The following is a 14,799-nucleotide window of genomic DNA, read 5'->3' as shown; positions in this document are numbered from 1 at the left end:
ATTCCTCCGAATGCAGATCTTCTACGAGCTTGGAAACGAAGGAATGCAGATGCATTGTGTGCCTTAGTTACAAGCTGTTCTAACAGTGTTTTGACTCTGATTCAGCATACAACCAAAGCGTCAGAGGCTTGGAATGTACTAAGGAGTCAATATGAAACACGAAACCAAACAAGGATTCAAAACTTGGAGAATCAACTAGCAGCGGAGAAGTTTGCTGAAGGAGAGATGGTTGAAGCATTCATCACTCGGATTAAGAATCTGCGCGACCAGATGGCTGGCGCTGGGATACAAAAGACTAGCGAAGAGCTAGCTCGGAGGTGTCTTCGGATTTGTCCACAAAAGTTTGATGGACTAGTAACTGCCCTTAATACTCATGTGAGACCTCAAGCTTTGACTTTTGAGGAGTTTTATGCATTATTAATGGAGGAGGAGTTGAGGCTGAAAGCCCGAGAAGGAAGCAACAATGGAGATGCTGCATTCTCTGCCAATGCAAAAGGCAAAGGTGTTTCCTCCACCAAAAATGATGGTGACAAAAAGAAGAAGGGCGGAAAGAAGAAGTTTCAAGGAGAGTGCTTCTACTGTAAGAAGAAAGGACATGCAATTGCAGATTGTCGTGTCAAGAAGGCAGATGAAAAGAATGGTACCCTTAAAAGTAAAGGGAAAGAGACAGCCAATACGGCTGAAGCAGAGTTGGGATTATTCATGGCGACCATTGAGGAAGTGTGCTCCTCGGCGCAAGAAGAATCTACCACTGACTCTTGGGTGTTGGATAGTGGGGCCTCCCGTCACATGACCAACAAGAAAGGTCTATACAGTTCTATGCAGCCTCTACAAGAATCCATCATTGTGACGGTTGGAAATGATGCTAAATGCCCTGCTGCGGGCACAGGTACTATTTCTTTTGTTGCTGCAAATGGTGAAGTCAAAAAGCTTTCAAATGTGTTGTATGTTCCCGGAATCAGGAGAAATCTCTTATCAGTTGCTGCCATAACTGATCTTGGTCATGAAGTGAGGTTCAAGAAGACAGGTGCAGAAATTATTGATAGTGCTGGCAGAATTGTTGGCAAAGGAGAAAGAAGGAACAACCTGTATGAGCTAAGTGCTCTTACAGCCACCGCTGGAGTGGGCACAAGTAAGCTTTGGCATGAAAGGTTTGGACACATCGGATTTGCAGTATTGAAGGAGATGCAAAAGCAAGGTATGGTTGCTCACCTACCTACAATAACTGAATTGAAGGAACCATGTGAAGCTTGTATGATGGGCAAGCAACAGAGAAAGGCATTTCCACAAGAAAGCAAGAATAGAGCACAGGCTCCTCTAGAGTTGGTGCATGCTGACTTGTGTGGTAAGATGCCTACACAGGCCTTGGGGGGACCTTCTTATTTTATGTTGATTGTCGACGACTACAGTAGGAAGATGTGGGTGTACTTCCTTCGTGATAAGGCTCAAGCTTTTGGTAAGTTTAAAGAATGGCTAATACTTGTTGAGAATGAAACAGGGAAAAGTGTGAAGAAATTTAGAACAGATGGTGGTGGTGAGTTCAACTCAAAGGAGTTTGAAGGCTTTTGCAAGAGCAAAGGGATCAAGCGTCAATTGACGACGCCTCACACACCTCAGCAGAACGGTGTTGTGGAACGAAGGAATCGCACCATTGTGGAGATGGAAAGATGCATGCTAAAGGGCAAGGGATTGCCTAACCATTTTTGGGCTGAAGCTGTTAATACTGCAGTCTACATTCTAAATCGGAGCTATACAAAGGCTCTCAAGGGAAAAACACCTCATGAGGCTTACACTGGTAAGAAACCATCTGTCTCACATTTCAGAATTTTTGGATGTGAATGTTATGCACATGTTCTAGATGAGAAGAGAAACAAGTTACAACCAAAAAGCAGAAAATGTATCTTCTTGGGTTATAGTGATGAGCAGAAGGCTTACAAATTATATGACCAAGAGGCAAAGAAGATCATCGCGAGCCGTGATGTGGTGTTCAAGGAGGAGCCGCATACAGTGGAGGAGGAGAAGGAAAGTTCTTCCACTTTATCATCAAGCGAAGAAGTAGTCCACTATGAACCTATCCCGAGAGCTATCCCTATCCTTAAGGAGGAGGAAGCATCATCTTCAGATGATGAGGAAAAAGTTCACCAACCTGACATCACCCCACTGGAAAAGCCATTGCCGCGCTGGGTGAAGCAGCTCTATGACCACAATAATCCTATGCCTGCATCTGTTGAGGAGAAGGCAGACGGACCAAGGAGGTCTCAGAGAATAGAGGAGCAAAGGAGGGCTTCTGCTCACATAGTCAATATGGCCTTGATGGTTGAGATTATGAGAGAAGTAAAGGAGCCAACTGACTTAGAAGAAGCACTTGCAGATCCATCATGGAAGGCTGCTATGCAGGCGGAGTATGACAGCATAATGAAGAATGACACTTGGGAGCTAGTGGATCGACCAGCAAAGCGGAAGGTTATTGGCACCAAGTGGATCTGGAAGGTAAAGTACAAGGCTGATGGTACCTTAGAAAAGTACAAAGCTAGACTGGTTGCCCAAGGATTTTCACAAGTTGAAGGGTTTGATTTTCAAGAGTCATTTGCCCCAACTGCCAGAATGACCACTATTCGCACGGTACTTGCAGTGGCTGCCCATAAGAAGTGGCCAGTGTACTAAATGGATGTTAAGTCAGTGTTCTTAAATGGTGACCTCAAGGAGGAGGTGTACGTGGCTCAACCACCAGGGTTTGAGGCCCCCCATTCTGAGAACAAAGTGTGTAAACTGAAGAAGGCATTGTATGGGCTGAAACAAGCCCCCAGAGCATGGTACCAGCGGATAGATAGGTTCTTTTTAAACCTAAACTTCAAAAGATGTGCCTCAGATGCTAACTTGTCTGTTTACAGGGATGGTAAAAAGTCTGTAGTGATTGTCCTATATGTGGACGACCTTCTTATTACAGGTGACTATGAAGATATGATCAACCAAACTCGAAAGGCTTTGAGTTCTGAGTTTGAAATGACTGACTTGGGCTTGCTGCACTATTGTTTGGGGATTGAAGTCTGGCAAGAGCCAGGAAAGATCTTCATCTCTCAGAAGAAGTATTCATGGGAGATCTTGAAGGCATTTGGCATGACCGAGTGCAAGGAGATAACTACACCTATGGAGGTGAATGCAAAGTTATCCGTCGAGGATACATCAGCACTAGCAGACATTGGGAGGTATAGGAGGTTGGTCGGCAGTTTGATCTACTTGTGTAACACCAGACCAGATATCAGTTTTGCTGTTGGTGTTTTGAGCAGGTTCTCAAACAAACCTCATGAGAGTCATTGGAAGGCTGGGATGCAGGTGCTCAGATACTTGAAGAAAACTCTTGACTATGGTATCACATACAGTTTCGGAACTTCTCTTGTGGGGAACTGTGACTCAGATTGGGCAGGAGACATTGATTCCAGGAAGTCAGTTTCTAGTTATTGTTTCTCTTTGGGTTCAGGAATTTTCTCTTGGATTAGTAAGAAGCAACCAACAGTGGCATTGTCTTCTACCGAAGCAGAGTACAAGGCAGCTTGTTTTGCTGCATGTGAGGCCGTAGGGTTGAGAAGGATTCTATGGCATATGGGAGTGCAGGATGAAGAACCAACTGTGCTCAGATGTGACAATCAGAGTTGCATCGCCATTGCCAAAAATCCAGTGTTTCATGCATGCACCAAACATATAGAGATCCAGTATCACTATGTGCGTGATTTGATGGAGGATGGGATAGTGGAATTGGTCTACTGTCCAACAGAGGAGAATGGAGCAGATATCTTCACCAAAGCACTTACGAAGGATCTGCTTCAAGTTCATCTTCAGAGACTCGGCATTGGGCCGAGGAGATAGTTCACCTATGGGTGGACATTGAGGGGAGGTGTTAGATATGATCAATGCCCCACCCTCATTAGGTGCTACCAATGATCCATGGTGCTCAAAGTTGTAAGGCCCCCATTATGAGGAGAAGCCAAGTGTGAGCCCGGACATTGGTGGAGTCCTGACTTGTATATCAGATGAGGTCTATGTGACCGGATGGCAAAAAGGTGACCATTGTGGGTCTAATCTTTGGGTTAGACGGAGTGGCTAAGCTGGTAGCAACTCGAGGCACATTGCATCGAGTTGCGGTGTAAGGGAGTTAAAAGGGGCCCCTATTGTGGGGTCCGGGGGTCCCGCGGAAGTGGCCCCTGGCTGAGGAAGCCCATGAAAACCACACTCCTGAGAATAGAATCAGAACAAAATCTATGCTGAGAATGGTCTCCCACTCATGGAATGGAGAAGAAAACAACCAAAAATATAAAGACTCTTCCTCTCCATCCTCAATGCTCTTGGTGCATAGATCGAACGCCATATGCACGCATAGTGAGCGTCAGAAGGTCCCCAAGAACAAAAGAACTCTACTTTTGCACAAAAAACAAGGAAGAAAGCTTGCACGACATGACGCAAGAGACTAATTGGGTACAATCTCCCCCCATGCCTTGTGTGAGCGCTCCACAAAGCATGTATTTTATATATTATTGATCTTCAAGCTCAAAAAATAGCCCAATTTACAATTAGCACGCTTTAGCTTTTGTGTTTGCTTTTGTGCCACTAAAGAATTAAAGCTATTGGGCGCCCAAGGAGTCAGGCGGTACCCAAATACAATGTCCAATACAAATATTTAAATCGTGCGCCCATGCGCATACAAAAGTAATAAATAAATATCAAGTGCTTTAATAAATAAGCGCGTCAAAATATGGGTGCCATGCCTAAGATACACGCCCATGAAAAATTGATAATAATTTGAATACATGCTATCCTCCAATGCTTCCCAATGCCACCACTGCTTGCTCTACACATCAACTGAAGCATTCACAATTGTTAGAAAAATAATACAATTAAACCGACAAAAGTGAATACCTAACAGTCTTTAGCTACAAAAATAAATAAATTGGTTAGAACTCAATCCTAACCTTAATTTATTACGAGTGCGCACTCTAAACTCATAAACGTTTATTAATTTAAATATGTATTTTACGGAATCACCCGCTATGGAATCATCCACTTACACATTAAATTAACAAAACGCCCGAAAAGGATAAGCGTCCCCATCGACTTTTCGCAAAAATTTTACGAAATCCACCGTAAAACCTCACGGAATCCACCGTGGAATATGCCTCCTGGCATCATACCCCCGGGGTGGGATAGCAATTGTCCTCAATTGCTATTAGCTCAATGTGGAGCTAACAGTGTGGGAAAAGCACTTAGATCTCTAGCGTGCATCCATTGGGCCTCTTCAATAGGATGATTTTTAAACTTAACCAAATATCTAGAATATCTACGGCCAGTTCTAGTAGTCATAAAGTTAGTATCTATAATAGTTTCAGGCTCAAGAATTTCAGTTTCTTCGTCTAACAAAGGAGGGTTTTCATAGACAGGGTGTACAGGTAGTTGTCCTCTAAAAGGTCGTAATAAACTGATATGGAAGGTGTTGTGGATTTTCCAATGTTGTGGTAATTCTAGTTTAAATGCATTTTCATTGATTTTGTGTATGATCTTGAATGGTGCATAAAATCTAGCTGCTAATTTGACAATGGGGTGTTTATCTACACTTTGTAATTTTCGTTTTTCAATTCGTAACCAAACATAATCATCAACTTTAAAACTCATAGCTTTTCTTTTCTTGTTTTCTTGTTTTGTGTATGATTGCTGGGCTTTGGCAATCATATCTTTAACTTCATCAATAATAGTAGCATGCATATTAGCAATATCATCAGCAGTTTAAATTTTGTTTGATAATGATGTAACAAGTGTAGGCAATCGATATCCATAAATAATTTCAAATGGTGCTTTCTTTGTAGCTGTATGTGGTGTGTTATTATATGCAAACTGAAGTAAATGTAGATATGTATCCCATGTGTGTGGTTTTGAATTGTGTAGGCACCCAAAAGATCTAAAATGGTACTGTTAGTAGCTTCTGTTTGACCATTTGTTTCAGGATGAAATGCAGATGAAAAATCAATCTTTGTTCCTAAGTTAGCAAACAAAGTAATCCAAAAATTATTGCAGGATCTAGAATCATGATCAGAAATAATGACTTTTGGTAAACCATGGTTAGTAAAAACAGTTTTCAAAAACAATTTAGCAGCTTGAGATGCAGTTAAGGTTTTCTTGCATGGAATAAAATATGCTTGTTTACTAAACCTATCTACAATAGTCCAAATCATATTATGATTAGTTTTAGTGTTAGGTAGACCAGTGATAAAATCCATTGAAATCTGTTCCCATGGTCGTGATGGAATGGATAATGGCATTAGTAAACCATATTGTTTACAATGGTGTCTTTTTACTCGTTGACAAATTAGGCATTCAGATACAAAATTAGATACATCAGTGTCCATGTGTGGCCAATAAAAATCTTCAATCAATGTACGCAAAGTAGATATAATTCCTCTATGACCTTGATATGGGGGACAATGAATTTCATGCAAAACAAATGATCGAAATGGAACAATCATTAGTGTAAGACAATGAATCAATAGGAATCTAATTATTTGCAACTAGTTTATTCCAATCAGCTTGAAAATTAGGATCTTGGTGATAAGTATCTTTCATAGGGATAAGGGAATCAAATGATATCACAGAATTATTTTAAATTATCGGTCTTCTACTCAAAGCATCAGCAACAACATTCTCTTTTCCAGGTTGATATTGTATAGGGGGATGAAAACTTTGAATAAAAGCAGCCCATTTAATGTGTCGGTCAGATATTTGTGGTTGACTAAGGAGATGTCTAATGCTTTGTTGATCAGTTTTGATCATGAATTCAGATCCCATTAAATAATGTTTCCATTGACGTAAGGCTTGTACTATGGCTAGCAATTCCTTGTCATAAGTAGAATATTTAAGTTCAGTTGGTTTGAGTTTGTAGCTAGAGTAAGCTATGGGATGAGAATCTTGCATAAGGACTGCTCCTATTCCAGATCCACTAGCGTCAGTAACTACTAAGAAAAATGGTCTATTGAAATCAGGTAATTGGAATATAGGAGCATGAGTTAAAGCATATTTCAGCAAATCAAAGGACTTTTGTTGATTGTCAGACCAATTATACGCGATACCCTTCTTTAAGAGTTTTGTCAAAGGTAATGCAAGTAATGAGAAATTCCTCACAAATTTTCTGTAAAAGCTAGCAAGACCTAGAAAAGAACGTAATTCATGCACATTTTTGGGTTTCGACCAATTTAAAATTGCTTCTATTTTTTTAGGGTCGACTTTAATACCTTCTGATGAAATAATATGTCCTAAATATTCAATTTCTGTTTGGAAAAGTTCACTCTTTTCTGGATTAGCATATAATTGATTGTCTTTTAATAATTTAAAAACTAAAGACAAATGCTCATAATGCTCATTCTCATTTCTATTGAAAACTAATATGTCATCAAAGAAAACAATGACACAATGCTGATGTTTCAAAAATATGCGATTTATCATATGACTGAATGTGGCTGGTGCATTAGTTAAACCGAAAGGCATAACCAGGAATTCATAGTGTCCAAATTGTGTTCTAAATGCAGTTTTGAATATATCAGATTTGTCCAATCTTACTTGATGATATCCAGATTTAAGATCTATCTTACTAAATATGGCAGATCCTTGTAGCTTGTCCATAAGATTATCTACCCTAGAAATCGGGTATTTATTATTAACAGTAATTTTATTTAGGGCATGATAATCAATGCACATGCGATAGGTATTATTTTTCTTCTTCACTAATAACACAGGTGCACCAAATGGAGAACTACTAGGTCTAATTAATCCTCTGTTAAGCAATTCATCTATTTGGTATTGAATTTCTTTCTGTTCAATTTGGTTATGTCTATATGGTGCTTTACATGGTGGTTGTGATCCAGGAATTAAATCTATCTTATGATCTTCAGGACGTACAGGTGGTAATCCAGGTGGTAAATTAGCAGCAAAACAATCTTGGAATTGGGAAAGAAATTGTGCATGCCTAGGATGCATCTGGTTTTCTTTAGCTTGAATTTCATTCACCCATATTAAATAGGATGTGCTACTTTTACGTAATGCACATTTTGCCTGAGTATGAGTAAGCAATGGAAAATTATTGGAAGTGTGCATACTATGTAGTGTGATTTGTTTTCCCTAAAAATAAATTTTTATTGAATGCGTAGAATAATCTATATCAGGATTATATTGATGACGCCAAGGCATTCCTAAGATAATGTCACTAGACTGCAAAGGTACAACTCAGAAATTTCTTTGTTTTCAATATAATCACCAATTTTAATTTTTAATTTATGCACCTCTTGTGTTCCATTATATCTCGTACCTAGGAATGCAGCCTTGATGCGATAATGTGTAGAAACAATATGTAAATTCAATTCTTTAACCAATTTTGTAGAAATAAAGTCGTGTGTGCTGCCATCATCATTTAAAATAGTTTTTTCTTTACCATGCACAAAACATTTCATTGTTAATAAGGAATGGGGAGTTGGCATACCTGGCAAAGTATCAGAAGTAGTACCAATGTCGTCATCATCTTCCGTAAAATCTGGCATCTCTTCATGTTCTTCATCTTCTATTGCTTCCAGATAATTGATATGAACATATGGCTTTCTAGATTGACAATTGGCTGCTAGATGTCCAGGTTGATGACATCTGTAACAAACTATGGTTTTTGCTTTGGATACATTATTGGTAATGGCAGGAAGTTTAGGAATGTTGGGATTTGACTGAAGAGATGGCTTAGGGTTTGGATTTGTATTTGATGGCAAGGCAAGTGGTCGTGTCCAAGATTTACGGAATGAAGATGGAAAAAAACGACTTTGATTGAATCTTCGAAAATTTGAATTGAATTGTTTGGAACCAAAGTTACCATTAGTTGGAAATTGTTGTGGTCGCTTATCTTGTCCGCGAATTTTTTCTTCAATGTCATGGGCCAAGGAAATTGCATCTTCAAGGGTTGTTGGCTTGAACATATTGATCTCCACATAAAAATGTCCAAGTAGGCCAGACATAAACTTGCATTTATGAGTTGCTTCAGGTACATCTTCGAGCATTCGTAGTTGCAATAGAGCATTCCAAAAATGCTCAGTATATTGTGAAATAGGTTCGCGATCCCTTTGTTGTAGAAGATCCCATTGTTTGATTGCTTTTTCATGGAATTGAGGTGGGAGAAAATTCTGCAAAAATTTCTTTTGGAAAGTCTCCCAGGTAGTGGGACAATCAACGCTTTTGCGGACAACAGTCCACCATAAGGATGCTCGGTCAACTAAATGGTTAGTGACACATTTAATTTTGCATTTCTCAGCATATGATTCTTCATGGAAATAATCATCAAATTGACTGATAAAAGCAAGTATAGTCTTTCCATTGCATGATCCATTGAAAGTACGAAATTTGAAGTTTCTTTTACTTATCTTTGTTTCTTTCTGAATAGATTGGGCTTCAAGTGTTGCATCGATAGTACGTCGTATAAGATCTTTAGGTTGCGATCCATCTTGGTCGGTGGTAGATCGTTGCAGATTAGCCAATTGAGCTTGCAAAGTTTGTCGTGCTCTTCGTTCTTCTTGAAGCTGCATCATAATCAAATCCAATTTTTGCTCCATTGTTGGTTCGGGTAGATCACCTTCAGCCATAAAATATTCCATGGTTTGATCAATCATCCTACAAAATTCCAAAAGACCTCACACACTCGAAACCTTGTTAGAGGGATGAGCGTATCTCAAAGGCGGGTTTACAAGGCTTATATATATATATATATATATATATATATATATATATATATATATATATATATATATATATATATAGTTTGGCTTTTGTAGTATTTCTCCTTTATAATTGCGAAATTCGATGTCACAATCGTCGTCCAAGAAAATAATTTTGCGTACAGACTGCGTGTTGCCGATTGTTCGCTGGAATTTGATTCTGTCAATTCACAGGTGTGAACAAGGGCTTCCAGAGAGTAGTAAAGAGATTCGTGTGTTGCCGAATAGGAACTGCCTCTATAGTAACTGTTGGAGATTGAAGCTTATGATCTTTAGAACCTTAGTGACTTAGAGTTTTTAGTCTTTCTGACTAATCGTGGATTTTAAGGACATGAGTATGTTTTCGCCCGATTCGGCAACGGGCAGTACATGCTGCCGCCGCAAACAGGTTAAAACGAATTTTGAAGCTTTTAATAAGTGACGAAGGAAATTCGGTATGGCAGCCTCTATACTATGCCAAACTCCCTTCTGCCACAAAGTGAATGAGGTAAGGGCACCACCTAGTCATGGAAGAGCAGACTAGGACACTTTGCAAGAGGGAGAGGAGATTGTGAGGGAGAAGAGATGAAAACTAAGAGAGGAAGAGAGAGAGAACTACGAAAAAATAGATGAATCAATAAACTTAAGAGATGGAGAACCCTCGGGACATAACCAATATACACAATATGGACACCAATATTATGAGCTTATTACATTGTAGAGCATACATAAGCTATAGTAAGAGAAAGAATTTCATAAGCTCATGAGGGAGAATGGGGAAGGCTCAATAGGGCTGAAGGAGGCCTCTTTGCTCTCTCTCTTCTTCCCGCAAATTACAAAGGAGAAGGCCTCTTTATATAGGCCTTGAGGGTTTTTAGGGAGGAGGTTAAGATATAATAGGAATTAATACCACCAAAGCTGTATTAAGGCGGTTCCACCAATGTGGAAGCTCCGTCTAGATGTTTTGTTGACCAATTTGTACTTAATCAAGCTTCATCATAGGTGAGTTGTCTCCATTCTCCCCCCCATATCTTGAGTCCAAGAGCTCTCCTATAAAAAAATATAGAGAATCTTCATAAAATAAGATCGTATCTAGCAATAATAGAGAGAGAGTAATGAGAGTTCATACATTACTACTACAATTAAGGATGATTTGAGGGTGATTTAGGAGGGGAATTCTAATGGTTTATTAGCTTGAGAGAGAGGAGAAGAGAGGGGAAAGGGTTGGGGGTCTAATGAATGATGTTTAATGGAAGTGTTAAGTGTGGGGAAGAAAGTATAGATGTGTATAAAATTGGGAGGTGGTCTCCACTGCAGTTGGAAAAGTTGGCATCCACCATTTTAGCCATATCTCCCAACTCGTAGCTTCAAAAAATTATATAAAAATACCAGCCGAAACTTCAGCTCACGAACTACAACTTTCATGTTGAAAAGTTTTTTTGGATTGGAGTAGAAGTATTTTTAAAAAATCTTACAAGATCATGTGCCTGATTTTTCTTCCACTAATGCTTCCAAGAAGGGTCCCATTTGGTTGAATTGTCATAAGGCTCCAAAGTCATGACATTATGAGCCTCACATGCCCTTTGGATGGCTCCAAATCCATTTCATATCTTTCCTTTTCACATTATATATTTTCCCTTCACCTTCCTCCATTGATCTTTACTCTTCACCCCCCCTCGGTAAACCGGTCCATGAAATATTTTCATCCAGTGATTTCTTGGATTTTCCAAGAGGTTGTTCCCACCCTCTTCTTTATTTCAAAGCTCCAAATGTACAAAAAATCAACAAAGTATTAGACAAATAATTTTTTGTGATTTTCTCGGATCATATAGCCCCCCGAAACCTGGCTAGAGGTATTTATGCCTCTAGACACTCTTTGGTATCTTGAGCTCACCCCACCCTAATGTGATAGGGTTTTAAGCGCCATCCATTTACCCTGGTCTTGTGAACTTTTCCCTCAATGACTTGAAGTTTGTAGGAGCCATTGTTGAATTTTTTTGTGACACAAAACGGTCCCTCCCATCGGTAGAGAAACTTGCCATCCTTTCTTTTATCAAAGCGATTGTCATATCGAAGCACTAAAGATCCCTCCTTGATGTTTTTATTTGTAAGCTTCTTGTTGAAATTTTCTCTACGCTTCTCATCTTCCTGGGAGTAGTGGTTGATGGCTTCTTCACGATCCAATTGTAGCCTCTCTAGGTCCAGTAATCTCTGATGTAGTTTCTCCTTTTGAGAGCCTACTATGCCACCTAATACCCGAAGGCTAGCTAATTTTACCTCAATAGGCAAAAGAGCCTCTTGTCTGTAAACTAGATGAAAATGTGTGAACCCTAACATGGTTTTGAAGGAGGTTCTGTAAGCCCATAGAGCTCCACTAAGGTGCTTGTCCCAATCCCGGGGCCTTGAATGTACCTGTTTGCTAATGATTTTACAAATCATTCCATTTACCTTTTCCACCAATCCATTGCATTGAGGGTAGTAAGGGGTAGAGTGTCGTCGTTGAATATTTAGCTTTTGCATGAGTTCACCCACCACATTAGCTCTAGACCCTGGTCCTCTATCTGATAGTATTTCAAGAGGGGTACCAAACCTACAACAAATGTGGTCAAAGATGAATTTACTCACTTCCTTAGCAGTGATTCTTCTAGTTGGCATAGCCTCGGCCCATCTAGTCATGTAATCTACCCCCATGATAATATACTCTTTTCCTGATGGAGTGCGTGGTAGAGGCCCTATGGCATCAATTCCCCACTTCTCAAAGGGTCCATAGACCTTGATTGGGGTTTGGGGTTCTGCTATGAGCCGTCGTGGTCCTGATTTCTGACATTCTTCACATGTTTGACACCAATATTTGACATCTCGGTGTAGACTGGGCCAAGTAAAGCCGGCTTGTAGAACATTTCTACTTGTGATGTCGTGTGCAAAGTGGCCTCCACATACATCATCATGGCAAGCTTTTAAGATTTCTTCAATTTCCCATTTTGAAGGCACTTTCCTAAGCACACCATCCTTACCAAGACAATACAAACTGTCATTTACCATGCAATATCTTGTAGCCTTCTGAGCTAGCCATTGTCTTTCTCCCTTAGTCAGGTGTTTGGGAGCTTCTCCTTGTTCTAAGAGATGTAGAATATCTTCTAAGTCTTCCTTGCCTTGTCGAAGTGGGGGTTTGATAGCCACTGCTCCCACCATTGACTCATTCAGCTTTGATGATGCTAGATGGTCGGCATCTTTGTTCTGGTCTCTTGGCACATGATGTACTTGTGCCTCCATAAATCTTCTCATAAGAGATTTGGCCTCTCTCATTTTACTAGAGAGGTTTGTATTTTTGCATGCCCATGTACCTTGCATCTGCCTTACCAATAGCATGGAGTCTCCAAAAGCATTCAATCTCTCGATTGAATTACTAAGACACCAACAAAGACCATGAATTAAAGCTTGATATTCTGCCTCATTGTTAGAGTGGACACCTTCCAAGATGATTCCTTCACCATAGATTTTCTCTCCTAAAGGAGAGAAAACAACGATGCATGCGGTTGCCTTATCCTTAGTTCTCTTGTATGCACCATCAAAGTAGAGGCTATAAGCATCTACAAGAGTTTTTATGGATGGGGGTGGTGGAAGGTTCTTTCTTTTCACCATGAGATTTTTCTCATAGCACCTATTTGCCAAAATATCAGCCAAGCATGCCCGAGTTGTTTTTTCAACCTGCACTGTATAGTCAAACTCTTGAAGTCGGACCACCCACTTTGCTATTTTGTTAGAGATTTCCATATGTTGTAGTGCATAGGGAAACATATCCTCCACAGTGATTATCACAAACCTCTTTGGAAGTAAATATGGCCGAAATTTGGTTACTGCAAACATGAGGGCCAACACTAGTTGTTCCATGGAGGTGTAAGCCTTCTCTGAGACTTTCATGAGGCGGCTGGCAAAATACACAGGCCTCATGAAGGATGTTTTTGGATCTTTTTGTAGGAGAGCAGCACCAATGGCCTCTTCTCCCACACTAGGGTTTACAAAGAATGTTTCTTCCCAACAAGGCTGGAGGAGTATAGGAAGTGACCCCAACATTTTCTTTATCTCCTTAAAATGTCCTTCACTTTGTTCACTCCATACAAGTGTTTCTTGGCGTGTCAGTTGCTGCAGGGGGTATATGGCCTGAGAGAGTAAGTGTATAAATCTACCCAAATATCTTAGCTTTTGTAAGAAGGAGACCAATTGTTTGATGGAGGTTGGGGAAGGTAGAGCTAGCAATGTTTCTACCTTATTTGGATCTACCTCAATTCCTTCAATTGACACTACATGCCCTAGTAGTGTAACCTTGCTTTCCCCAATGTGACATTTATCCTTATTTAGTTATCCACCCAACCTAGCTAAGCAAGTAAATCCTTCATCAACCTTGCGTAGATGTATGTTCCTTGAGCTATAAATACAAAAGTCATCTACGAAAACCCTTATGGACTTACCAAAGTAAGGTTGGAAAACCATATTCATGAATCATTGAAAGGTTGCTGGGGCATTTGTGAGACCAAAGGGCATGACCCGAAAGGCAAAACAGCCCCATGGTGTGATGAAAGTGGTCTTCTTTTGATCCTCCTCTGCAATGTGAATCTGGAAGTAGCTAGAGTAGCCATCACACACCATATATCGCTCATGTCCCTCTATTTCATTCAATATTTCATCCTGAAATGGGAGAGAGCAGTGGTCCCTCTTTGTTGCGGCATTTAGTGGCTTGTAATCTATGCATACTCGCCACTTACCATTTTTCTTTGGCCTCACTACTACTGGGGAAACCCATTCTGAATCTTCCACTGGGTATATGAATCCTGCATTCAAGAGTCTCTTCACCTCCATCAACAGTGCATCCTGTTGCACAACTCCCAGTCTTCTCAATCTTTGTACTACAGGTTTGCTTCCTTCTTTGAGTTGGATGTGATGCTTCACTGCAGTGACACCTGTAATGTGAGTATAATTAGAAATAAACAATGATGCATGCTTCTTGAGAACATTCACATAACCCTCCCTTTCTTCATCC

Source organism: Lygodium microphyllum, chromosome 11, assembly GCF_053477565.2.
Source record: "Lygodium microphyllum isolate KBCC chromosome 11, Lygodium_microphyllum_v1.1.10, whole genome shotgun sequence".
In the NCBI taxonomy this organism is placed as follows: Eukaryota; Viridiplantae; Streptophyta; class Polypodiopsida; order Schizaeales; family Lygodiaceae; genus Lygodium; species Lygodium microphyllum.
The sequence above is the reverse complement of the archived record's forward strand: the minus strand, read 5'-3'. Positions refer to the sequence as shown.